Source organism: Petromyzon marinus, chromosome 9 (assembly GCF_048934315.1).
Source record: "Petromyzon marinus isolate PM22_M1 ecotype Great Lakes invasive population chromosome 9, UKy_Petmar_22M1.pri1.0, whole genome shotgun sequence".
NCBI lineage: Eukaryota > Metazoa > Chordata > Hyperoartia > Petromyzontiformes > Petromyzontidae > Petromyzon > Petromyzon marinus.
In genome coordinates this window covers 3,139,809-3,165,848 of record NC_133675.1, presented here as the reverse complement: position 1 = coordinate 3,165,848, position 26,040 = coordinate 3,139,809, and the positions used below count along the sequence as shown (strand labels likewise).

At 52.6% G+C, this 26,040-nt stretch overlaps 1 protein-coding gene across 2 annotated transcripts in view; it reads left to right on the top strand.

Annotated features, from left to right (window-relative positions):
* Positions 1-26,040, top strand: part of LOC116940697 (complexin-1) — a 336,567-nt gene that overhangs the window by 239,253 nt on the left and 71,274 nt on the right. Inside the window, exon 1 of one of the 2 annotated variants that reach the window (XM_076065822.1) lies at positions 7,042-7,060. The exons of the other annotated variant lie outside the window; for it this stretch is intronic. The gene's annotated coding sequence lies outside the window, so the exon portion shown is untranslated. Of the gene's footprint in view, positions 1-7,041; positions 7,061-26,040 lie in introns of those variants that run through there. 2 annotated transcript variants of the gene reach the window in all.

Sequence of the window (26,040 nt, the reverse complement as noted above, 5' to 3'; positions counted from 1 at the left end):
CCTCGGATTTATACAAAGGCGGCAATGGCCGCTGCACATTCCGATGTAAGCGATGTCGCGGCCCGGCCGCAGGGAATTTCTCTCCTTCTTAGTAAAACGTCGCGTCCCTGCGCGCACGGCGGAATGAGAGACTCGGTGCAGACACAGGTAGTAGGGGTGGTGGGGGAGCGTTGAGGGATTTGCGGGGAACGGGTAGGAATGGAGATTCGGGTGGAAAGGATGGGGAAATTTGAGGACGGATGGAGACATTGGTGGAGGGATGAAGGGATGGGAGGGACGGTTTAACTCAACGCTGACCATTGACCACGGGCGACAAAGCGACAGCCAAACTCGACGCACGAACATTGGCGACCCCAGCTCGAGCTGTGGACATCCGAGACAAAGAGCGTCGTGGCTTGTCGGGTTCTTCCAGCTGAAATAATATGTCCGTGTAGAGAAGTCGGGTAAGCAACTTGAAAGTGTGGCAATTCAACTTGGCAACACAGTCTGAAGCGCTAAGGCAAGAGAAGTAAAGATGGGTGGAACTTGGCTGTTGGGAATAGGAGGTGGTCGTGATGGGTGGGACACTCGTGTAGGGTGGAGGGAGGACGGCAAGTGACCGGGATGGGCATTGGGGTAGCGTCTCGAGGTCGGGGACGATCTCGAACCGGACGGGGGTGATGATGGTGGTGACGCTGTCGTGTGGTGGTCACCGAAGGACTTTACAACACGAGCGGAATCTTAGCAGACTGAAGGGAGTCACGGTGACGGGGAGATGATGGCATCAGCGCCATTGGCCCTGACGGCGACCTATTAACCTGACCTGGATTTAAATACGACGTCGTTTAATTGTTTTTCTTATTTTCACGTGTGCATTTTAGGACAATGCACCGGCAGATACAAATTTCACATTCCCATGGCGGCAGCCAGGACAAATTAAGCAACCAGGTAGGTGAGCGATGATCTACGCGCGCGCGCGCGTGTGGAGCGGTGGCGCACTTGGCTACGAATCCAGCTACCTCGGTTTGATTCTGGACGACGGCCAACATCATTGGCGGGTGATATATGCTCCCTGCCCAAGGCCTCCCAAGGTCAACTCAACGTTAAACGAGTAAACATTAGCACTGGGAAAACAAAGGCGGCCCCGCAATATTTTAACCCCCCCCCCCCTCCCGCCACCCCACTGCGCGCCGCTCCAGCCTTAATATGACTTCGCAAACAACATCACTCGCTCCAACACCAGGCGGGTCTTCGTCTATACGGGTGCGATATTGTGATAATATAATTACCCGTCAGTCGGCTTGTGAGCACATTGATCGGGCACTGAGCCCGGGGAATCCCCGTGGTCGCGACGGGGACAGTCGCTGTGTGTTCTGCTGATGGAGCGAGAGAGAGCACGCACGCATTGCTCTTCCTCCTCCTCCTCTCCTTTCACGGCCGGGGTCCCCGCTCTCATCCCCCTGCACCCCATCCCGCTCTCCTCCCCGCAGCATTCCCCCACCCCCTCAACCCACTACCATCTCTTCACCCCCACGCCTCCACCCCCTCTACCCCACACCCGTCCAAGCCTTCAACCCACCTCCCTTCCACCCCTCCACCCCCCGTTCCCTCCTCCTGAATGCACGCCCCTCCCCTCCACCCCCTTCCCTACCACTCTCCCTCCACTCTCCCTCCACCCCCTTCTACCCCCTCCCCCCACTTCTCCGAGCCTTCACGGCCCCCATCCCCTCCACTCCCTCATCCTCCCCCTCCCCTCCACCCCCTTCCCTACCACTCCCCCTCCACTCTCCCTCCACCCCCCCCCCCCTTTTATAGCCTTCACCCCCCCCTTCCCTACCACTCCCCTCCACTCCCTTCCACCCCCACCCCGCCCCCACCCAACCCCCACCCAACCCCCACCCCACCCCGCCCCCACCCCCACCCCACCCCCACCCAACCCCCACCCAACCCCCACCCAACCCCCACCCAACCCCCACCCCGCCCCCACCCCCCCACCCAACCCCCACTCCACCCCCACCCAACCCCCACCCCACCCCCACCCAACCCCCACCCAACCCCCACCCCACCGTGCTGTTTTCGCTGCTGTTGATAAATCGCGAGGCTGCCCGAGTCGCGCTCTCGCTGCCGCAGCGGCAGCAGCGGCGGTCGCTGCGTTTAATGAATTTCGCGAGGAACAGAGGCAGCTCCGCCGTGGTGTGGCCGTCTCTCTCCTGCGTGCCTCTCTGTGTCTGTCTGTCTCTGCGATTCCCCCTCTCAATGTCTGCGTGGCACTGCATGTGTAATGCCGCCCCCTATCAGTGGTGTTTATCTCTTCGTGTCTCTGCGAGACAGACAGGACAGGTGGCAGCCAGGTACACAGACAGACGCGCAGGCCAGGATGCAGGTACATGCAACAACCGCCATTCCCCACTGCATTTTGTCGACGCCACCACGGCGCTTGTGCCAGGCTAGGTGCACCTGCATGCCATCACGTGAAGTGTGGAAGGCTCGCTGCTGGCAGGAGGAGGTCACGGGACAGGCCCATTGATTGGCGGAGATGACTGGCAGATGCACCCACTGTGTTCCCGCCTCCTCACACAAAGACACAGACGCAGACACACCGACGCCACCACGGCGCTTGTGCCAGGCTAGGTGCACCTGCATGCCATCACGTGAAGTGTGGAAGGCTCGCTGCTGGCAGGAGGAGGTCACGGGACAGGCCCATTGACTGACGGAGATGACTGGCAGATGTACCCACTGTGTTCCCGCCTCCTCACACAAAGACACAGACGCACCGATTGCCAGGCACAAAGGCACGGACACGCGAAGCAGAGCGACTCCAGTGTAAGAATCTCGTGAGTGAGCAGCCTTATCTCCGCGTCAACCACACCCCATTTACGACTTATCTTTGCGCAGCAGACTATGGCCGCGCATTTTAACTCGCAAGCTAATTACAAACATTTTTTTCCCTTTAATTTTCCAAATCGCACCGCTCAAAGTGCGAGTCAAAAAACAAAAACGCGACAAGTGGAACGAACAAATGTGGGGCCTTGTTTAGAGAATTACTCCTCCCCCCTCCCCCTACCAGCCAGCAGAGCCCTTGCTCTCTGCGCACTGGAACAAGATGTCACAACGGCACCGACTCAGAGACGTCGGCTGCGTCCACACCGCACGCTCCGTGCCATCGGTGCCGTTCGCGCGCGCCTACTCGCACCGTGCCCCGTGCTCGCTCGCTCGCTCTCTCCTCTCTCGCGCGGGTGAATGTTCATCCGCAGCGATGCTGCCTATCGCTTGTCCGCGTTCATCCTAATCGGAGGGAATGCCGTCCGATTAGCGATGTATCGTCACCATTTCCAACTGAGCTTTCGTCCCCGAAGGCTCGGGCCCACGGCGCAGCGCTCGTCTACTGATTGCAGCCTTTGTTGTACATTCTACCTTACTATGGCAGGCGCCAATAGTTGCGTGGGGCAACAACTGTCGACTGTTCATTTTGCAGGCTCCCCACCCCTCCTCCCGAATGGATGAAGGGCTTAGTCTCCCCCCCCACCTCCCATCCCCTCCTTCCAATCGGTACGATACAAAGTATAATTGACTGGCTAAAAAAAAACCACATGCATTGCGACTGATTGACTTTGAAAGACAGGTTTGAGGTCTCAGCATTCATCGGCAACATTCACCCACGCTAAACCGCATGCTATTCGCAAAACACCCTTCCACTTTGAACCACATGGTACGCTCCACGAGCGCGCGGGAGGATTTAATGGAGCGGCTGCCCGGGGGGTCCAGGTGGAAGCGCTGATTACGGAGCCGCGCGGGGGGCGAAAGGTTCAGTGGTGCATTGTGTTTACCGGACCCCATTCGGAGCCTTCAAATTGCCTCTGAGTGAAGGTGGCCGGGCGGACCGGTGGCGGCGTGGGAGATTGAGGTGGGGGAGCGGGGGGTTGGGAAAGGGTTCGTAATGACCGCGAACCAAAACACTCAGACGGCACCTATGAGAAACTGGGTTCGAATCCGGGTTTCAGCTGCGCGTGATTTGAACTGAGTTCGGCAGTCAAGCGAGGTGGTAGTCTCAGCCCTGATACCAATCACTGCATGGAAATATGAATTTGTTTTTGGCTCACGTTGATGCGGCTTATTACGCCACGTACATTCCTTAAGGCTAAACTCTCCAGATTGGCCTCGAGTGGAAATGTGCTCATTTAATCATCATCGTCGTCGTCGTCATCTTCTTCACAGTTTAATCAGCGATCTTCCGTTAACGAGTATCTGGCGTCATTCCCTAGTCCACACCTCGCCACCCCAACGCCTACAACACCTGGCAAGCCGCAGCCGTGGTCACCAATCCAAGCAATAACCGGTATTAATCTCACACTATACGTCAGCCGCTTCCATGATCGGACCGTATCGAGCGCAATTATGGCAATCTTAGCGACCCCCCCCCCCCGCCATACAATCTAACAATGTAACCGACATTGATCGAATATCCCAATCGTGAAAAATGACCTGAAAAAAATCACTCAACTGAGATCACAGCAACAGCAGCAGTGGCGGCAAAATCGCTCCCCTAGTGCGCAAACTTAGCAGGACCCTCATCATAAAACGAGTCCTGAAACCCTAGTGTTCACCCAGGAAAATCTCAAACTCAATCCCAAAAGTAATAATACTATTAGTTTGGTTGTAGGCGTACGTACATCGGTGGTGTAATTACTGCATGCGCTGTGGGTCTGGAAACTGAAAGTGCGCTAAACAAGGCCACGTGGCTCGGGCCGAGGTTTGGCTCGGGCGCAGCCTGCGTCCGTCGACAACAGGCGAGGGAGTTGATCCGCAATGAATAAGGACCATTACCCGGAACGTCGCCTATTATAAATATTCTCCTTTTAAGGCCACGCAGTGTTAGTTACGAACGTGTGAAGCTGCAGAGAAGTCGCTCTGCCCTCTCCACTCCACATCAAACCAAAGCGATACCTCAGCACGTTCGTCGGCAACACGACCTCTGCGCCACCGAGAGCCACGCACTCTCATATTTTACTCTTCCGAGAAATGCAAATATGGAACCCTCCTAACTACCTTGCCCCTATCCACGACATCCCCACACATTACCCCCCCCCCCACACCAATACCCACCCACTCCCTTTCTCTCTCTCTCTCACCTCCTCTCTAAGATCCCTCGCTCTCTCGCTTCTTTCTGCAGCACGTGTTTAACAAGACTGACTCTACATGGCAGCAGCGAATATTGATGACTTGTGCCCCACTGATGAGCCCTCACTCTCCCATCTAAATCACAAATTGATGCCAAGCAGTCGATTCCGCGCGATAAATGCACGTTGCCTTGTCCGTTTACACATGCGTACAATAATCACCCTATATCTACATAATGTTTCTGTAACTTCATTTTGTAATTGTGCTATTATCAGGCTGAACACAATCCACTCGAGCCGCCTTACACTACAGGGAATTTATTATAGAACACTCATTTACTTTTTTTTTTGTGCTGATTTATGTTTGCTGTGTATTGCTGTACGATGTCATTTGTTTAGCTCTTCGTATTGTTGGTGAGCTGGATGACTCCTGCGAATGAGACGACTGCGCTGCTCTCTCGAACGCTCACGTGGGTTCCACAGAGCGAACTTTCTCACATCTTTGAGTCTGTGGTCTAAACGCCATCAGTTCTTTCGAGCTCGTGATCTGGACAAGGCTGATAACTTCCACCCATTGAAACTCTGACAGTGCTCAATGTTGCTGGCAGGCATAGGGTATCGGGCCTGCGCTAAACAACAATGATAAATACAATAAAAGTAGAAACAAATCAACAAACCTATTATATACCACGGCTCTGTACACCTCTCGTTTGCTCACATTCATCAGACTAATTGAGAGCTCTGCTCACACGCGCGCGCGACCGGGCCCCTTAATGGGCCGTAATGGGTCAGGTGACGGGTTTAAAGGGTAGCACCACGGGGGGAGGGGGGCCTTTACAGGGCCACGCAGAGGCCAATTACCGGGGCGACCATGGCCTCGATCCTCACCCAGGTCATTTCGGCAGCCGCGGCTGAGCTGTGAGCGAGCAGGCTGAGCGCCAAGAGAATCCCCTTCTCGTGGTATTTTTTTTTTGTGGGGGGGGGGGGTGGTTCTTATCCGCGTCGACTCTTGGCGAAAATTTTTGCACGTCGGGTCGAGTGAAATCCATAAAGGAGGCTCACACAACATTTGGCTTGGTAACGTCATTCGGAAGTTGATATCATAGAACTACTACCGAGGTCCCTTCAGACAGGGGCGGAGCCAGGATTCAGACAGGGGCGGAGCCAGGATTTTCAGCCCGGGGTGACATTCAACAAATTTTAATTTCAAGAATGATTAGAGAGTCAGGCTGTTGAACGAGACGCCATCGGTTTGGTGACACACTCTGACAATGCCGTTGCACGGAGTCCGCCAGACCGAGTGTCGTACACTTATACGCAGAATGTTTCAGATTTTCGATTTTTTATTTTTTTTCGGGGGTGACAATTGTCTACCCTGTCACTCCCCTGGCTCCGCCCCTGCCTACAGATGCCTCTTCGCCACACTGGGCGGCACTTCACCTCCGCAAGCGCCCTGCTGTGACGGAGTTGGTCACGTGGCAGTCGAGCCTAACACGCGTTGCGTGACAAATCCAACGTCGCATTTTAGTCGAAGGATATTTCGTTTACGGTCACCGGTGACCTGGCTTGCGACCATCAATCTCGCCACACCGTTGGCTGATACTCGGATTCTTCGAACCGCTCACGATGTCAGCATCACTGAAGCTGCTTCAGTGATCTCTGGCAGCAGTCAGTGCCCGTACCAAGGGCGAGGCGGCCGCCCCTATCACCCTTCCTCGCCGTCAGAATACGAAACCTCATTGTTGGGGTGGGGGTGCGGGCGGGGGGGGGGGCTGGTGGCTCAAACATTTTTTTTGGGTGCGGCGGTGCCGGCGCTACGGCAGCGCCAGCACCTTGCCCCTCCGGGGCGACCAAGCTTTTGCCTGGCTCCTGCTGTGCTCACAAATCGGCGGTTGTGAACCCGGCTGAGAGAGCCGCCTACCACCGTAGAGGAGAAACAGCGCGCACAACGCTTACGCGTCGCGGTAAGTGCCTCTTCGTTATGGCGGCTCGCAGATAAAAGCAATCTCCTCCGTGCGCGGATTAACTCGCGATTTCTGCGCGTGCCATAATTTCAGCGAGGGCTAGGGGAGGTTCATAAGAAGCCACACGCGGCCAATAGTTACAAAGTCTTCATTGCCGAGCCTCGAATGAGACACATTCTGCCGCATATGGTTTTAAAATTCCGCGCTGGTCGTAGCGTGAGTGGGATGGAGGGGGTGGGGAGGGAGTGGATGGAATAATAAAAAAAAAATCTGTCAAGGATTAGAATAACTGGTTGCAGTGGTGTTAATGGGTTTTTTGTTTTGCCTGAAGCGCGCTCTGTAGCGCAGCTTATGCCTCAAGGTCACTCCAGAAAAGCATCGCGTGTGGAGGAGGGGGAAGGAGGCTGTTACAGGAAGAGTTCGGCTCCCCCCCCTCCCTCCATACCCCGCTCCCACCACCCCTCCCGCTTCGCTCTCCCCACCACCAACCCAACCCCACACTGCGCACCAACCTCCTCCTCCTCCTCCGTGCTGTCCACTTAACGCGTGCTTGGTCATTGCCCAATCATTCCACCGGCGCTTCGACGATTCATGAGCGGCACCATGAAATATCACTCACATCATTGCATTTTGCGCACGTGCATTTTCTGTGCGATCGTCGGAGTGCATTTGTTTACGGTTGTGCCGGTGCGGTTTTTGATTGTTTTTGAGTTAAATGTCGCTCTTCTCGATCGTCACCTAAAGGAGAATAATGGCAACGGAAGTGGAATGAATAAGACGTCGCCTCCGTTTCCCGCCTGCCACACAACCGTTGTAGAAAATCAAATTCCGTCGTCTTGTAAATGTGGGCGGGGGAGGGCAGCGGTGGACGGGGGTGGGGGGCTGCGGTTGGACGGGGGGAGCTGGAGGAGGAAGGGGGGGTGTAGAGTCGGAAGACGTTTCGATGCAGAAACGATCTGACCGGCAGAGTATTTAAAAATGCAGCTCATCATTGCCGAGAGGCAGATAACGACTTTAACGGACCACGGGCAAAACCTCTTTTCTCTGTCTCTCTCGTCTCGTCAATCCATCCTCCATCACTCCCCGCGGTCACCCTCCACCCCTCACCCGACCAGCTCCCGCCCCGAGACCCAACAACCTCCCCCCCCACACCCCCCCCTCCACACCCCCCCCCCCCAACACGCAAAATCCCCCGCCGGTTCGCGTGGCCAAGGATCCGTGAATCCATTTCGGCCGCGCTGTCTGCGTCCAAATTGAGCTCCACTCGGGCCTGACCAGGGTCGCTTTGTGTTGGGTCTCTGTGCTCGCGGTTGTTGTTCTGGGTGACACGCGGTTCACCATGCGGGTAGCGGGGGCTTACGGCGGGGGTGGGGGGGTAGATCTCCCGTCGCGGAAGTTAAAATTTGTGGTCAATTTCTATGGGTTAGGCTCGTGGGTAAGGTGTAAGCTACTGGATAGCTGTGAAAAAGAGCTTTATAGCTCATCGGATTTCTCCAGTAAAAATTAAGATGTTGATTCTGATTCTGTATTAGACCTCAGAGAAATGGGTGCTGGGTTTATAACGAGAGATGGCGGTTTGGGGTTATAGTTAGAGTTTAGGATATAGGAGATGGGAGCTAGGGTTTCGGTGTAATTGGATATGTTTAGGGTGTGTTAGAGTTAGGGGGTAGAGGGAGGTGTTCGTGGCTCATGGTGTCTGGTTAGGAGTAATAGTTTAGGTGTATTGAGTGAGGGTTAGGAAATACGGATTTCGGGGTTAGGGTGTAAGGGGAGTGGGAACAGGATAGCGTTAGGGGTTAGGGGCTATGGGATGTGGCGAGGAGCCAATGTTCAGACGCTGGGTGTTCTACACTTGGAGTGTGGTTATTGGCGGCACCGTTATATAATATGACAGGAACGACTCGGAGCGAGGGTTCCGCACTTGGGTTAAGTCTCGGGGTGAGGGTTTGGAGTTGAGCACCGCTGAAAGTCACCCCCCCCACCCCCCCCCCCCCGCGGTTTCTCAGTCACCGCCACAAAATCGTGATCGTTCAATGGCTGAAATCCAACAGCGGTTTGTACAGAATCTGTTTTCGCAGACTCATCGTCATCACCACCGCCGATCTTCGACTGCCACCCCAATGCACGCATTATTACATTTATTATGATTATTATTATTTATTTATATTATCTCCCGCCAGGCGCGGGTCTTCTCCGTGCAAATTAAAATATATACAAACATTTAAATATATATACAAAACAATCTTTTAAACGAGCCCAGAGAATCGGCGTTTTCGGGACGCACTACATCTCGTCTTCATTACGCTCCCGATGTATCGCCTTTAAGTCATTCCCCAAACCTGTTTCGTCGTCACGCACCTGCGATGCCTACAGCTCCGAGTGGGAGGGACGTGGTTGCTGCCATTTCAAAGATCTGCGTCTCCTCATTCTGTCCGAATACGTGGGGGTAAGGGCTGGGTGGGTGGTGGGCTGGGGGGAGATGTTGGGGGAAGTGGAGGGGGGGGAGGGTGGAGGAGAGTTGCAGCCGCCAGCCTCCGTGGACCAATTGCATGCTCTCGGAATACAGAACGAACTCTTTAGCGAGCGGTTTCATCAGTCAAACATCATTTATCTCGCGTTGATTGATGCGTAGCGTCGCGACTCACGTTGATTGATAATCTCGAGGTTTTTTACGGTGGTGGGGAGTGGACGAGGGGGAGGCGCGGGGTGGAGTCCCCTCTTCCCTCCCCTGCATCTGCACTCGAGCGCGTGTACAGATGCCAGCGATAAATAAATAAATAGATGCGCCATCGCTCTCAAATCAAGATGAATACTAATCATCGCATATACCGCAGTCTGTTTCCTTATCCTATGTGGAGTATATTAAGGGTTTTTTTTTTTGCTGGGGCATTACAAACTTTCCAAAGGCATGATCATCACGCACGTGCCTGAAGGTCGTTTTCGCAGTGGCGAGATGTTAACTACCTCGCCTGGTATACAGGAGGTCGGGCGTTCGGTCTCGACCCTGACGATGCCTGTACATTTGTAATTTGCGTGTCTCTCTCGCCCTCTGGTCGTGTGGATTTTCCTCCGAGTCCTCCGGTTTTCCCTTCAACATTTAGAATCAACGTCACGCGTTTAGAGTATTTGACTGCTATAATTTTCCACGTGATGAGCCATTTGATTGAGCTATCATTTGTGGCCAGGTCGCTTCAGAAAAAAATAGCTACACAGCTCAGTGGGCTTTACCGGGTAAAAAAAAGTAGTTTCACAGTTTTACATCGGTGGTAGCTGCGAACGGCCGCGGTAAATCCGTAATGGATTTGACGGTGTGACGTTATCCAAACGTCTGGCTTTCCCTGACCCTGCTATGACAATGCCCTCTGCACGTCGCCTTTCACGTGCGCGTTATTTTTCTTTAATGCTGTTTATCGTGAAGATAGCGGGAAGCTGTTGGTGTAGTGGTTAGCGCGTTGCACTATCAACCCGTCAACCTCGGTTCGATTCTCGGCCACAGCCACTATCAATGGCGGGTGACCATCTGACCTCCAGTGCTGCCCCCCCATCCTGCATGACCCCATTTCACCAACCTGCACTGACCGGCGTGGTGAAGTATGGTCGAACAAGCCGCCTTGACCGACGCGGCATGGGGAGGTCTTCATCTCGCAGAGGATTCACGGCGGTGTGTGAATCTTTATTTACATTATAAATGTGGTTGAGGATAGGTCCTAAGTTCATCTGTATCCGGTGATCATCATCACCAGCCATTGTCTCTCCACTGCTGGATGAAATCATCCCCAAGCCGTCGCCATCTCTCAGAGGTCCAGATTTTCTGCTGCTGCTGCTGATAATGCTGCCATCCATCATCTCACTCCTGCAGCGAGATCTCATTTCATCGCTCCATCTCCGTGCCGGTCGTCCTCTTGGACGCGTACTCTCTACTCCGGCTTGGATTTCCGGTGATAGGTGTCACCGATGTGTGTGTCTGTCTGTGTGTAGAACTTCTTTCGGTCCCGTACGTAGCCGCCCGTGCCAATCGGAGGTGCGGGGGAAGGACAACAAACCGACTACAAAAAGGCAGTTCCAAACAAATGAGGTGTCAATCTAGATTCAACAACACCGCTGGAAAGGTTGGATGGAACCACGGTCCTACCATCCACTCCTGGTCCTGGTTAAGGCCTAATCAGTCGGCCAGTCTCGCGAGAAGAATTCATGTAACGGGGAGATGAAACGAAGCCCAATCGAGGAACGTGGCGCTGCTGCGCCTCTTCCGCAAGAGCGCCCTGGGCTGGAGAGGCACGACGCAAGGTGTTGTGCAGGTGGACAGGATGGAAGTGGTGGGGGGGGGGGAGGTTGAACGAACGCGATGGAGGGAACTTGAGCCGGGGATCTGCTCTGAAGCAGAGGACATGCGAGCGAGAGAGGAATTAATCGCCGTAGCAGTGTCGAGGGTTGCGAGCAATGGCTAAGAAGGGAGGTAGAGTGGTGGTAGAGGGGGGAGTGGGGGTAGCAGGGAGGTGGGAGGGGGGGCTTTCTTTTGGGGGGGGGGCTTAGGAGCTGATCTTGAGTGAGATAAACGTTCGCTGAGCAGGAGGAGGATGAGGAGACGAAGCTCCCCGGAATTAATTCGCTTGTGGCGCAGTGAGAGCGGCCGGACTCGCATGTAGAGCAGGGCACGAGGGGGATACGAGTGTGAGAGTGTGTGTGTCTGTCTGGGGAGCGGTTGCGTAGCGGGTAGCGCTACGCTGCGCTACGAACACGGCGACCCAGGTTCGATTCCCGGTCACGGCCAACACCAGTGACGATGATCTGAACCGGGCCTGGGCCTCCCCTAGGTCGACTCGGCCAGAAATGAATACCTGATGCGGTGTGTAAACATCGCCACTGGGGAGACAAAGGCGGCCGAGCGTCGTTCTAGCGACACCATCATTGTTGTGTGCCGTGTTGGCCTTCACTGGTGCGTGCTAACAGCACTTGCCCCAATGGTCTGTTAAGGCTATACGGGGAATCTTTATCTGTTGTTGTTTTAGGAATTGCATTGTTAAATAAAACGCCACCTAGGGGTAAAGTGAATATAATTAATTACAATGAGACGAAGCACACAATATAATATTAGACATCAACATTCATAAATATATAAAAAGCCAAATCTCAGTGGCAATAATATGGTGGGCTGCGGGAGGTGGCATAGCCTCGTGGCAAGGTCATCGCTGTGGATAACCGTGGCTCGTGACACTGCTGCTACTGCTGCTGCTGGTGGTGGTGGTAATAATGACGATGATGCTGATGATGATGCAGATGATGATTATGCTGTTGTTACTGCTGATGATTTAAACACAAAATGCAATCCTAATTGTGTTCGATGCGTAATGAGAAGGGCACTCATGTTAGCACTCACGCATAACAAACAAAGACCCCCCCCCCGTATAGCCTTAAATACTTTTGGGGCGAGTGCTGTTAGCACGCACAAGTTAAGGCCAACACGGCACACAACAATGATGGTGTCGCCAGAACGACGACGCACGGCCGCCTTTGTCTCCCCAGTGGCGATGTTTATACACCGTAGCAGGTGCTCAATTGAGGCTGCGTTGACCTAGGAGAGGCCGAGAATCGGTTCAGATATTCGCCACCGATGTCGGTCATGAGCAAGAATCGAACTGGGGACGTCGGGTTCGTAGCGCAGTGCGCTAACCACTGTACCACCGCTCCCCATATATATAAAACACAACGACAAAGATCCCCCGTATAGTCTTAACAGACTGTTGGGGCAAGTGCTGTTAGCGAGCACCTATAAAAGCCGGCATGGCACACGAGGGGGTCGGTGGCCAACACCATTTCTGGCCGCCTTTGTCTCCCCAGTGACGATGTTTACATACCGCACCAGGTACTCATTTGAGGCTGAGTCGACCTAGGGGAGGCCCAGGATCGGCTCAGATAACGGCCACTGGTGTTGGCCGTGAGCGGGAATCGAACTAGGGTCGCCGGGATCGTAGCGCAGTGCGCTCACCGCTAAACTACCGCTCTCCACTCCCCATAAATAATGTATATACATACACACGCGTGTGTGATTCATATTATGCCAACACGCAAATCCATTTAGGAGGCTGTACCCGGAGACCCGTGTCGTGAATCTTCAAGCACAAATCAAGACAATGATTGGCGGAGGCAGCACGTGGTGCCTGGGTCGCGACCTCCGCCGCCCGCCCGACGCAGGGGGCGTCTCCCCACGTGATACAGTCTGAGGTCACAATGAGGCGCGCAGACCACGGCATCCTGGGAGAAATCTGCATCCATTTTTGTTTTATTCTCTAGACAGAGAAAGAGGCTGTCAGCCAAAGGCATACGAAAAGAGGAAACGTCTTGAGTCTTGGAATTGAACGGGAGGCAGGGAGTCGACAGCACGGATGGATGGGGGAAGAATGAATGAGCCCCGAGACAAGGGGAGAGGTAGGAGAGTGCGTGGTGGAGAGTAGAGTGGGATGAGAGGGGAGGGGTAGGAGAGTGTGTGGAGGGGAGTAGAGTGAGATGAGAGGGGAGAGGTAGGGGAGTGCGTGGTGGGGAGTAGAGTGGGATGAGAGGGGAGAGGTAGGAGAGTGCGTGGTGGAGAGTAGAGTGAGATGAGAGGGGAGGGGTAGGCAGGGGCAACTTCACGGAGGAACTGAAAAACCTTGAGTGTGATCTTGAAACTAATCCGGGATTGGGTTGGGAGCCGGTGCAGGGATTTCAGTGTTGGAGATATGCGGTCTCATTTCATGGTGCGGGTGATAAGGAGGGTAGCAGCATTTTAGATCATCTGGAATTTGGAGATCAAACGAATTATGTGGTTTTGCTGCTTCGTGGGAAGTTGTGCACAAGCGCAGTGAACACAAACCACTCAACACATTCGTCAAAAGCAACATGTGGCCCTAAAAGAAGGAGAAAATATACATAGTCTTTGGGTCTTTCGGTAAAGTCACGTTGATAGAAAAATAATGGGTTGTACCCATCTGAAACCTATATAACCTTTGGCTGCAGGAGCTCTCTCGCTACATTTCTTCCTGCCTCAGCAGTCCGCCTGCTTTATTGGTTCACCTGAAGACGATTGCTCGCGTTGCGATCGAAACGTCGTGATTTTTAAAATTATCATTTTTCTATTTACGTGACTTTACCGAAAGACCCAAAAAGTATGAATTTCTGCAGTCACGAAAGCTTTAAGTCAAAATATACATATATGTAACAGGCTACGCTTCAGTAAAAATGTCCCTTCTTCATAGCATTCTCCATTCATCTTCTCACCCACGCCATAGGAATGTGGAATTTCCACCGCTCTCTCGGAGTTGTTAAACAGGAGGTGAACGCCGCTTCAACGCCTCATTTGGGAACTCGCACTGACTGTTCGGCAAAACGTCGAGGTGCTCACTCAGGGCTTTAACAATGGCCACGGAGATCTCCTCCATCCCATCCCCCTCACCACGTGGGTATGTTATACAGCATGTATGATGAGCTTCTTACGCGCCGTACGTTGCCAACCGCGGTAATCGGGGTGCAGGAGGGCAACACAAATCAAAGCCAAAATGCAGCTCTAAAGAATCGATTTTGTCCATCTACATCGTTTCAAAGTGCATAAGCTCCAAGTGGCTTCCTAATATCGGAAGGAAGAGCGTTCCAGACGGCCGCAGAAGCGGCACATCTGTGGGGGGGGGTCTCGAATGCAACTGCATCGGCGGCCCACGGGCTGGACGGGGGCCCCCAGGTTCCGGGCTACGAAGAGAGGGGCTCGGGGTGGGGTGTTGGGGGCAGCTCATTCTTTCCATCAGGCCCCATGGTTTCGGTTGCGTCCCTAGACCACTCAGCTGATGAAATATTCATGCGTGCGAGATGAAGAGAGTGGAGGTGCCCACGACAGCACTCACGAGAGAGAGAGGTGGTGTGAGAGAGTTCACGTGTGTATGTGTGTGTGCGATAGACGGAGAGAGGGTGTGTGTGAGAGAGTTTACGTGTATGTATGTGTGTGTGCGATAGAGGGTGTATGTGAGAGAGTTTACGTGTGTATGTATGTATGTGTGCGATAGAGGGAGAGAGGGTGTGTGTGAGAGAGTTTACGTGTGTATGTATGTGTGTGTGCGATAGAGGGTGTGTGTGTGAGAGTTTACGTGTGTATGTATGTGTGTGTGCGATAGAGAGAGAGAGGGTGTGTGTGAGAGAGTTTACGTGTGTATGTGTGTGCGATAGAGGGAGAGAGGGTGTGTGTGAGAGTTTACGTGTGTATGTGTGTGCGATAGAGGGAGAGAGGGTGTGTGTGTGAGAGTTTACGTGTGTATGTATGTGTGTGTGCAATAGAGAGGGTGTGTGAGAGAGTTTACGTGTGTGTGTATGTATGTGTGTGTGTGCGATAGAGGGAGAGAGGGTGTGTGTGAGAGAGTTCACGTGTGTGTGTGTGCGATAGATGGAGAGAGGGTGTGTGTGTGCGATAGAGAGGGGGTGTATGTGTGTATGTGTGGGTGTGCGATAGAGGGAGAGAGGGCGTGTATGTTGTGTGTGTGAGAGTTTACGTGTGTGTGTGTGCGATAGAGAGAAATAGAGAGAGGATGTGTGAGAGAGAGAGAGGGAGCGGTGGTGTCGCGGTTAGCGCGCGGCGCTTTGAACCCGACTACCCAAGTTCGATTCCCGCTCCCCTAGGTCGACTCAGCATCAATTGAGTACGTAGTGCCATGTGTAAAAAGCATCGCCACTGGGGAGACAAAGGCGGCCGGGCGTAGTGCTGGCCACCCACCCCCTTCGTGTGCTGTGGCGGCCTTCGTCGGTGCTCGCTAACAGCACTTGCCCCAACAGTCTGTTGCAGGCTATACGGGGGGTCTTTGTCTTTGTGAGAGGGTGTGAGCGTGCGACAGCGGTAGCGGTCAGTCAGTGCACTTGTGCTGTGACGAATTCGCACCCGAGTTACAATCCCGGCCACGGCTACCACAATTCGCCCGTTAATATAACGTCACGTGATCCGGCCTCTGTGCTTTATCCTAGGTAGACTCAGCCTTTAAAATGAGTACCTAGTGCGGTGTGTAAACATCGCCACTAGAGAGACAAAGACGGCCGGGTGTGGTGCTGGCCACCCACTCCCTCGATGTACCATTACTGCTTTTAGAGTTGCTCGTTAAACATCACTTATCCCCACAGCCTTTGAAGGCTGTTCGGGGGATCTTTGTCTTCGTCTGTACGTAAAATATCGTGTGTGCTCGTGTGTACGCGTGCGGAAAGCCAGCGAGAGACAGCGAGAGACAGCGAGGGAGAGAGGGGGAGAGCACGCGCGCTTGAGAGCCCGAGAGGACAGGGAGTGGAAGAGGGAGGAGGGAGAGCAATTGAGGGAGGAGGGGGCGAGATGAGGGAGAGGGAAATTATAGAGAGAGGAGAGCGTTTAAGAGCAAAGGGAGATAGAAGGCTCGAGTGAGAGGAGAGCGAGGGAGAGAGGAGGCGGCCAAGGAGAGAATGCCGCAGGGAGAGATGAGAGCGCAAGAGCGAGAGGAATTCTAGAGAGAGATGCACACGAGATGGGAGAGTAAGGGTAGAGAGTGAGACACTGAGAGACACTGAGAGTCGAGAGCGTTTTTGGGGAGAGATAAGATGAGGGCAAGCAGAGAGAGAGAGAGCGGAGAGAGGGAAATACATTGTAGAGGAGGGAGTGCGAGAGAGGAGAGAGTACAGAAAGTACCGCATTGGAGAGAGGGAGAGCGGAGATCGAGAGTGTGCGCGCGAAGGGTGAGGAGAGAGAGAGATAAGTAGAGAGAGGAAAAGAGAGAGGGCATATTGCGCCGGGCCCGGGGGGGGGGGGGGGGTGCCACGCGTTCCCTGGCGGAGTGAGCGATGACCCTTGCGACTGTGCCGGGGACACGGGGCCCGGGTCTGAGTCCTTCCCACGTGAGCTCCCGCGTGCCGCGCCATGCAGATGGAGCAGACGGAGCAGCCTGGAGGTGCGGTGACTCGTAGGGGTCATGGCGATGTCAAAGACACCAAGTCGGTCACCGCCGAGCGCCGCCTCGGTTCAAATCCGGGTTTCAGCCACTGCCCGTGATTAAACCGGGTTCTCAGCCCGGTCACCAGTGACTCGCATAGAGACCCATAGACTCACATACAGACACATAGAATCGCACAGAGACCCGTAGTGTCTCGGCCTCGCTGTGCGCTGCGTTGCGCCACTATCTGAGTAGTTAACCTCAAATTCAATAAACCTTCAGAGCCAGGGTGAATATCTGGCTCCAACGTATTTAATAAATGAGCACGAATGAACATCAATGGGCTTCGATGAGTATCAATGACTTTCAATAACTTTCAACGAGTTTCAATGGCTTTCGAGGTAAAACTGATGGAAAAACAGAACACATAATACAGCATTCATTAAGACTTGAAATATCAATACAATGAATGAATGCTGCAGGATCATAATATTGTCTTAGATAACATGAATCTCAACAAAAGGTCCTGGATGGACAAGGCACCTTCATTAGCGCTGAATAGCGATACAACAACAGAATAAGCTACGGTGTTAAAAAAGGTCACTTTATGTAATCACCATGCAGCCCAAATGTACAGTGCTGCATATAACACTGAACTGTGAATGAGATACTTCTCCATCCTTGCTCTCAAGAACACATTGAAGTTACATGGGCACAAGTCTGGCTTAACTTATCCAACTACAAATAACATTCACAATAATGCAAGTGGCAGGCTTCGTTGTTAACAAGGAGACCATATTCATCCTAACAAAATAACAGCATTATAAAGGCATTTACAGCATTATATCAGCAATCCAAACATTATAACAGCATTTCCAGTATTATAAGAACATAAACGAACAAACAGACAATGCTTCTTATAATCCTGCAATTAACAGATGCACGCGTCTTCACTGAGACGCTATTTGTGCCTCCATAATGTACTCTGTGTAATGACTGACACCCCCTACTAGCCTCGTGGCTTAAATACCTTTAACCCGGAACATCCTGGTTATGTGACCAAACTCAGCACCCTCATATCAGGAAGTTGCTGTATAAACACACCCCCATATCTGCCGTGGGACAGAACACATAGAATCATATCGACTTTGTTGTCATTTAACTGAGTTACCAACTGTCGCGAGTTGATGGACTCAGCTCGGTCATCAAGTACTGCACACACACATAAACCAATAATTGGGCTGAATTTGGAACTTTACATGATTCTGAATGTTACTGACTCCAGCTGTGAAGGTGAACAGGCTTGCCATGCCCTAGCCATGCGAGGAACTCTCTCTACAGGGCGGATTTAAGGTGTGCCACGTCGTCGCATGGGGCGGCTGTGATGGGGCCCAGCAGTAGCGAGTGCATTCGCCGCTTGTCCTTGCAGAGGATCACGGTTAAAATTCCAGCGGCCGCCCTGGCAATTACTGCGGGCGCATTAGCCGTGAACAAAACATTATATGCGTCGTCTTATTCACAGTGGACGTTAAAGATCCCGTGACGCCATTCGCAAGAGTAGGCCATTGTGCCCCGGCGCCATACGGTCCACATTTTTTTGTTGTTGCCACATTTGAAAATAAATAACCCGGGGATTATCCATAGCAATCCTCCCACTGCGAAACACTTGGCAGGAACCTCGTCGTTGTACATCGGTAACGACGCTCAGTGAGGCCGTCCTGAGTAAGTAAGCAAGCGTCATGATTAAATAAAGGGGCCTAATGAAGGCACTTTAGGAGTTGTGTTGTGACGTCTACACGTCGCGGTGCACCGCTCACAAAGGACGATTTTTATCGTTTGACCGTAACACGAGGCCACAAAACTAATTATAGAGTCGTTACCATGAGGGTAATAAATAAATAACCACATGCTGAAAATCGAACATTTGAAATCAATATTTTTTTTTTACATTTTAAAATCGCGTGTTCCCACGATGGAGGGAAAAAAACCGCTGCCATATTTCCCCCGTGCCGTCGGTTCACTGAATCATCGTCTACGCAACATCGCATACGCAACATCGCATACGCAACATCGTTACGCAACATCGCATACGCAACATCGTATACACAACATCGCATACGCAACATCGTTACACGTTTGTGTACGGTGGTTCATAATTGACTGGAGTGTGGCGTAGCCTCTTCATTGACATCACTCGGAGGGAGTAAATTTCCCCCGTTTGATTATCTATTAATTAGCGCGATCATAAGTCAGGCAACGAGGTCTGGCTGCGGCTAAGCACAACGCCATGCCATGAGAAAATTGAGTCGGGAGCAATTGTAGGGGTGTAATTAGATCAGGGCAATGTAATAACCACCCCCCCCCCCCCAAATAACAACATGACCCCCCCTTCTTACCCCCCACCACTCCCGCGACACACAGAGGTCGGACGTTTCAACCTCGCGAATACGGAACGTGGAATCAGTGCCAGGAGCATCGCGCGCAACATTGGGAATGAGAGGGAACTGTATCCAGGAGTCCCGTGGTCGCCGGTCGGAGCACGTGGGAGTGGCGAGGGTGTCGCGGCGAGTTTGTTGTAATTGTTGTTGTTGTTATCTGTGGAGATTGTTGACGGTAGTTGCAGCAGCCGCAGTAACAACAATAGCAGCTGCAATCATAGCAGCAGCAGCAGCAGTTGTGACAAAGCACCAGCAGTAACGACAGCGGCGGAAACAACAGCAGCTGTAAAAAAGCAACAGCAAGCAGCAGTTGTATCAATCGCAGTAGCCAGCTGCAACACCACAGCAGCAGCAGCAGAAGCTGTAATTACGACTACAGCAGAGTAGCAAGATCGCATAGCAACAGCAGCAGCAGGCAAACCCCTGAAAAGCACAGCAGCAGCATGCTATTGAAGTTAGGAATTATAGGGCTGAGTGGCAAACTCGGGCATATAAAAACCCTGCCAGCCGCCAAAGGCATGTGGAATTTCCCAAAAGCCTCGAACGCAGATGAGTGCTGCGTCAATGCTTGTTTGTGCGGAGAGACTCTGTGAGTTTGACTTGAATTTAGAGGAGGGAGCGGGAGGAGAAAGCTCGTGAAACGGGAGTAGATTAACAAGTCTCGACCCTAGCACGAGGAAGCGATGTCATAAGCGAAGGCAACTCTCAGCCCAGAAGATATCATCAGCTACGGAGAGATTGTTTGAGATATTTACCCAGGGAATCCCCATTGAGTGGCGATATGTAAACTGCCTCGCCTGGTATACAGGAGACATGGGTTCGATCCCGACCCCGACGCCTGCTGTATATTTCCAGTTCGGATGTCTCTCTCCCCGTGGTCGCGTGGATTTTTCTCCGGGTGCCTGCGGGTTTTCCATCCACATTTAGAATCAACGTCGCGCGTTTCGAGGATTTGGCTGCTATAAATGTCCACGTAATAAACCACTTGGTTGGGTGATGATTTGTGGCCAGGTCGCTTCTGAAAAAGAGAGCTACGGAGCTGGTCAAATAAAAGTCTTCTTTTTTTCCCCCGAGAGATGGAGAGAATCCTTAATTGGGATGTTTGACCCATTCGTGTTTCATGAGTGTCCTTGCTTCATCACGAATGTGGGAGGACACAGCAGAACCCTGTAGACAAAAGCCTGCACAGATACCCAACACGCTCTCGAGCGGGTAGCACTCCCAGTATACGCACGGACGGGCTCACGAACCCATTTGCTGTACTGCCACCGTCTGGCCACCTCGCTGCTGCATGGGGGTTTGGGAATGTCGCGAATCTTTACGTGATCCAGCAACCCTCGCATGCATAGCGCCGGATTCTAGGCGTGCATTTCTGCACTAAGTTAGGTACGCACAGGACCTTTGTCGCTCCACTGCTGGATGAAGGCCGTCGACCCGCATTGTGTCTGGCAACAGCGGAGGGAGGGGGGGTGGGTGTGAATCCTTACTTCACACACGTTGCTCAACAGTGGGACGGGGAGTTCGTGGTCGGGAGGGGGGGGGCATGGGTAGCGACCGAACTCAGGTAGCAAGGTTAATAGTGCAGCGTGCTAACCACTGTGGTAGCACGTGGGTAACGCGTGAACTCTGACAAAGACACGCTCCGCGTTAGCGAGTCGGGCAAAAATACCCTCCGCTAAAGGAGGGCTCTGCAAATCCCCTCTGGTGGAAATTCCTTCCGCCAGCAGTGGCGTGAGCGGCCAGTTGCAGGGCTGCGCCTTTATCAAACAATTGTGCCTACCAGCGCCGCCCCCCGCACACCAATAACGATAGGAGTGAAAGTGACCCCGTGTTGATTTCTCTCTTTACTAAGTCTTCCCTGGGGTGATTATCACAAGGTAAGAGAGATCTCGACTAAACTAAAACTGTTTTTTTTATTTTACCAGATAAGGCCCACTGAGCTATATAGCGCTTTTTCAGAAGCGACCTGGCCACGAATTATAGCTCAACGAAGTGGCTTGTCGTGCGGACATTTATTGCAGCCAAATACTCTAAACACATGTTTATAAATGTGGAGGGGAAAAACCGGAGGATCCGGAGAAAAATCCACACGACAACGGGGAGAAAGACACACAAACTCCAAATACACAGCAGGCGTCAGGGTCGGGATCCAAACCCACGATCTCCTGTATAGCAGGCGAAGTAGTTATCATCTCCTAGCCACCTTGGCCACGGCGCCTCCCAAATCAAGCGGCGATTCGCCGCGTTCGTTCCCGCTCAGCGCCGGGGTTTGATTCGTCCGCGCATTAATATTCCGCCCGGGTGGCGATGCGGTGCGGTGAGGTGTAGCACACTCACACGCAAAGACAAAGATAAAGGTCCCCAGTATAGCCGCAACAGACTGTTGGGGAAAGTGCCGTTGGCGAGGAGTGCCCACGGTGCAAAGCACAGGCGCAGCCCTGCAAGTTCTTGCTCGCTCGCGCTGATGGAAGGGGCCTCCACTGGAGGAAGCTCCAGAAGAACCCCACTCCCCTTTGTTGCAGCCGCAGCAGTCAATAACCCTGCTCCTCGAATTACTTTAGCCACGCCACATCCATCTCACCTTATTTGACGAAACGTGTAGCCATTATCAGTAGAGGGCACGGCAAGATAGTGTTTTTTTTATGGATAGTCGCACCTTGTACTCTAGTGGTAGTGCCTTACGCCGATTATCTCTACTCCGAGCCAGCCCCATGGCAGCAGCATTTCAGAAAATATCGAGAGAGAAATGAAGCCTGGCGGTTGAATGAGTGACTCACAATGGAAAGGTTGCGAGTTAGAATCCTGGCAGCAGAGGAGGGTTGACTCAGCTCATCTTCCCATTGTCGTGGGAGGGAGAGGGGGGGCGATAAAGGGGTACTAATTTGTGGGGAAGTCAACAGCGGTCGTTTAAGGAAACACGAGCCACTGCCATAAGAATCTGAATTTTCTATCGCCGGCTCACGCCGTCACTGCTCATTTGACCAGGAAATCACTTTGACTCTTGGTTAAGCCCTGGAGTGCACACTTTGAAGAGGGCGATGGCAAAGGGAGGAGGTTGATGTGGGTGAATGGGGGGACGCTCGGGCAGGGCAAAGGGACAGGAGGGGGGAAGGGGGTGGGCGTCTCTGCCCCCGACATTAAAAAATGTTCCGGGTTAAGCCCAGGCAAGAAAAACGAGATCGAGGGATTTTGTTTTGATCCGAGTTCTTTCAAAGAGAATGCGCGGAACGCGAGACACCTCCCGACCACGTCCCGGGGTCGCTCTCCCTCTCTCTCACTCCCTCTCTTTCACTCTCTCGGTATCACTCTCTCGGTATCACTCTCTCTCCCTCTCTCTCACTCTCTCGGTATCACTCTCTCTCTCTCGGTATCACTCTCTCTCACTCTCTCGGTATCACTCACTCTCTCTCACTCTCTCTCACTCTCTCGGTATCTCTCACTCTCTCTCGGTGTCACTCTCTCACTCTCTCAGTATCACTCTCTCTCACTCTCTCGGTATCACTCTCTCTCACTCTCTCGGTATCTCTCACTCTCTCTCTCGGTGTCACTCTCTCGGTTTCACTCTCTCTCTCTCCCTCTCACTCTCTCGGTATCACTCCCTCTCACTCTCTCGATATCACTCTCTCTCTCCCTCTCTCTCACTCTCTCGGTATCACTCACTCTCTCGGTATCACTCACTCTCTCTCTCACTCTCTCGGTATCACTCTCTCTCACTCTCTCGGTATCACTCTCTCCCTCTCACTCTCTCGGTATCACTCTCTCTCTCTCCCTCTCACTCTCTCGGTATCATTCTCTCTCACTCTCTCGGTATCACTCACTCTCACTCTCTCGGTATCTCTCACTCTCTCTCTCTCGGTGTCACTCTCTCGGTATCACTCACTCTCTCTCACTCTCTCGGTATCTCTCTCTCTCTCTCGGTGTCACTCTCTCACTCTCTCAGTATCACTCTCTCTCACTCTCACTCTCTCGGTATCACTCTCTCTCAGGATCACTCTCTCTCTCACTCTCTCTTGAGTAACATGCGCTCTCGTGTCTTGCTTGGTCGTCAGACGCCCCTTGAAGGCGAATTACTCGGTTCACTGTTGATGGGGGATCATGTATTTTGGAAGTGTTTATTTAGCACGAGGCTTCTTCTTCTTTTCTTTCGTACGGCTGCTGATGTAGACGTAGAGCAACAACTACAATCTCACATTCAGGTGCTCAAGCCAGACAGCTGCGTCAGGAGTATATCGCTGTGATGTCTCCTTCGTATTTGTGTATCGGGCATAGATTCGTTATATGTTGTGTACGGTCTGTTCTGGACGATCGCAGTCGCACACTACTGGAGAGTTTTTTTTAAAAATTTCCATTCGTGCATCAGGTATCCGCATCTGCCATGGTTTGTGCGGATTCGGTTTAGGATGGACCAGAACAATGTAAAACATTCGGCTGGCTCGGCCCTCCGAGCGAAACCAATTTAACGACCGGGGCGTTATCTTTGGGGGTCCAAATTCCCAACATTTTCTTTCACTATCATTTTTTCTAAACTCGAAAAAAATCTGTGCCGAATTGAGCTCTATAACCCTTCTAGAGCACCACTGGAATACGTGTGTGTGTGTGTTAGAGGGGAGCGGTGATGCAGCGGTTCGCGTGCTGCAGAACCATACAGGCGATCCGGTTTTAATTACAGCAGTGCCGATTATCTGAACCGGTCCTCGGACTCCCCTAGCTCAACTCAGCCTCAAATTAATACTTGATGTGGTGTATAAATATCGCTGCTAGGGAGACAAAGGCGGCCGGGCGTGGTGTTGACCACCCACCACTTCGTGTGCCGTGCCGGTCTTCATAGGTGCTCGCTAACAGCACTTTCCCCAACAATCTGTTCAGGCTACACGGGGGATCTTTGTCTTTGTTATTTACTCACTAAGTCACGATTGTATTGTTTTGGGTGCTTGCTTCATACCTCCGGATTCACACAATTACAACCGCCAGCGCGCAACAATGAACTATGTTTGATTGAAGCGATGGTAAATTACTCGACTCAATATCTATCAACAGTCGAACTATTCGCATGCCCGTTTAACAACAAAAAAAAAACCGGGTGTAATCATGAATATTGTTTGAATGTAATTCCCATCAGGCCCCATGGTGTCCTCAAGTGCAGTTTCAAACAAACTCGTATTATCCACCCTGTCTCTATGCATACGCTATGATGAAGTGCCGTTGCCCGAAACGTCGCCTATTACACGTAGCTCGCCCTTGAAGGCCACCGCGTTATTTGCAGAGCGTGTTGAGTGCGGGTAATGTTTCAAGCGCCTCGCGAGTCGACCGAACCGCCCGAGCCACTTGAACGTGAACGGAGGCGTCGAGCCGCTTGCGAGTTGATGACTCCGATGAGTCAACTCCAATCAACTGCACAGCAACCTCCACACAAGCAGGCAAAGACAAAGATCCCCCGCGTAGCCTCAACAAACTGTCGAGGCAAGTGCTCTCGGCGAGCAGCACCTATGAAGGACGGAACGGCACACGAGGGTTCCAGCACCACGGCCCGGCCGCCTTTGTCTCCCCAGTGGCGATGTTTACACATCGCACCGGATACTCATTTGAGGCTGAGTCGACCACACACAGCCACCGCACACACGTCTCCACCACGTACAGTATTGCTTTAAATTATGCACTCATCGATTTTGGCGTTTGCCCGGTAATCTCTATTAGAGCACGCGGCGGTGGTGGTGATGGTTGCTTCAGTGGAGGTTATTGTTGTAGTGGTTGTGGTGGTAGGGGTGATGATGGCCGTGGTGTTGGTTATTGATTTTGTTGTTTGTGGTTGTTGTTGTGGTTGTTGTTGTTGTTGTTTATGTGCACGGAGCTCCACCGCGCAGCGTGAGCGGAGTGACCGGAATTAGTTTCCTGCCAGACTTTGAAATGAAGGGAAATAAATAAAAACCCCGCAGACAGATTTGTAGGGAATCTCGCAGCGCGCTCGGAAACCGCGGCTGTGAGCGCGAGGCGGCGACACGGGGGGGGGGGGGGCACGGGGGAGGGGTGGGGGGCACGGGGGGGAGGAGTGGGGGGCACGGGAGAGGAGTGGGGGGCACGGGGGGGGGGTGCACGCGGGGGAGACTCGGAAGGAGCCCCGCAGCTGATATCGGACTTAGGCGTGCGACCAATTCGCCTCGCACAATAATCACTCGCGTCGTTGTGCACAATGTGAGTCGCGACAGTGTGAGTGAGTCGCGACAGTGTGAGTGAGTCGCGACAATGTGAGTGAGTCGCGACAATGTGAGTGAGTCGCGACAATGTGAGTGAGTCGCGACAGTGTGAGTGAGTCGCGACAGTGTGAGTGAGTCGCGACAATGTGAGTGAGTCGCGACAAACCTCAGCGGACAATTCGCCCCACCTCCTCCTCCTTCCCATAGTTATCTCGACTCTCCACAAAAAAATATTACGTACATATGTTTACACAATCCCATCAGCCACACACACAAGCCTATTCAGAGGCTTTTTTGTCCTATAACAGCATTGGTTTAATATGAGATGAAACTCTGCACAGTCGATTCGTAAAATAATCGCTCGGCTTTTTTTAAATCTCGATTTGTTTTCTCCGGGGTAAGTTGGTATTGTTTCGTCGCTTCTGCTGCCTCGTAATTGTGCGTCCAGT